The sequence below is a fragment of the Lolium rigidum genome, chromosome 2 (assembly GCF_022539505.1).
Source record: "Lolium rigidum isolate FL_2022 chromosome 2, APGP_CSIRO_Lrig_0.1, whole genome shotgun sequence".
Lineage (NCBI taxonomy): Eukaryota > Viridiplantae > Streptophyta > Magnoliopsida > Poales > Poaceae > Lolium > Lolium rigidum.
In genome coordinates, this window is record NC_061509.1 from 165,257,160 (window position 1) to 165,259,060 (window position 1,901).

Consider the following 1,901-nt stretch of genomic DNA (forward strand, 5'->3'; position numbering starts at 1 on the left):
TTTGCATTTCACATAGTTCAACAAAATTATTGAGATGGGCAGCAGCATCATCAGAACTAACACCAGAAAATTGCTCTCTCACGACAAGATTAAGTAAAGCAGGTTTAATTTCAAAGAATTCTGCTGTAGTAGCAGGTGGAGCAATAGGTGTGCATAGGAAATCATTATTATTTGTGCTAGTGAAGTCACACAACTTAGTATTTTCAGGGTTGGCCATTTTAGCAATAGTAAATAAAGCAAACTAGATAAAATAAATGCAAGTAAACTAATTTTTTTTGAGTTTTTGATATAGCAAACAAGACAGTAAATAAAGTAAAACTAGCAACTAATTTTTTTGTGTTTTGATATAATGCAGCAAACAAAGTAGTAAATAAAATAAAGCAAGACAAAAACAAAGTAAAGAAATTGGGAAGTGGAGACTCCCCTTGCAGCGTGTCTTGATCTCCCCGGCAACGGCGCCGTGAAAATATGCTTGATGGCGTGTATTTCACACGTTCGTTGGGCAACCCCAAGAGGAAGGTATGATGCGCACAGCAGCAAGTTTTCCCTCGGAAAGAAACCAAGGTTTATCGAACCAGGAGGAGCCAAGAAGCACGTTGAAGGTTGATGGCGGCGGGATGTAGTGCGGCGCAACACCGGAGATTCCGGCGCCAACGTGGAACCCGCACAACACAACCAAAGTACTTTGGCCCAACGAAACAGATGAGGTTGTCAATCTCACCGGCTTGCTGTAACAAAGGATTAACCGTATTGTGTGGAAGATGATTGTTTGCGAGAGAAATTAGTAAAAACAAGTATTGCAGCAGATTTGTATTTCAAGTATTAAAAGAATGGACCGGGGTCCACAGTTCACTAGAGGTGTCTCTCCCATAAGATAAAAGCATGTTGGGTGAACAAATTACGATCGGGCAATTGACAAATAGAGAGGGCATAACAATGCACATACATGACATGATAAGTATAGTGAGATTTAATTGGGCATTACGACAAAGTACATAGACCGCCATCCAACCGCATCTATGCCTAAAAAGTCCACCTTCGAGGTTATCATCCGAACCCCCTCCAGTATTAAGTTGCTAAGCAACAGTACAATTGCATTAAGTATGGTGCGTAATGTAATCAACAACTACATCCTCGGACATAGCGCCAATGTTTTATCCCTAGTGGCAACAAGCACAACACAACCTTAGAACTTTCTCGTCATCGTCCCGGTGTCAATGCGGGCATGAACCCACTATCGAGCATAAATACTCCCTCTTGGAGTTAAAAGCAAAAACTTGGCCAGAGCCTCTACTAGTAACGGAGAGCATGCAAGATCATAAACAACACATATGTAATAACTTGATAATTAACATGACATGGTATTCTCTATCCATCGGATCCCGACAAACACAACATAGAGTATTACGGATAGATGATCTTGATCATGTTAGGCAGCTCACAAGATCCAACAATGAAGCACAATGAGGAGAAGACAACCATCTAGCTACTGCTATGGACCCATAGTCCAGGGGTGAACTACTCACTCATCACTCCGGAGGCGACCATGGCGGTGTAGAGTCCTCCGGGAGATGAATCCCCTCTCCGGCAGGGTGCCGGAGGAGATCTCCAGAATCCCCCGAGATGGGATCGGCGGCGGCGGCGTCTCAGTAAGGTTTTCCGTATCGTGGTTTTTCGCATCAGGGGGTTCGCGACGGAGGCTTTAAGTAGGCGGAAGGGCAGATGATACGTCCAATTTGCATCACTATTTTATATCATAATTTGCTGTTATTCATTGATATATTTCATATTAGGACACAATACTTATGTTATTTCATCTATTTTGCATGTTTCATGATTATTTGGAGATCGAGCACCGGAGCCAGGATTCTGCTGGAAAAAGCACCGTCAGGATGCAATAT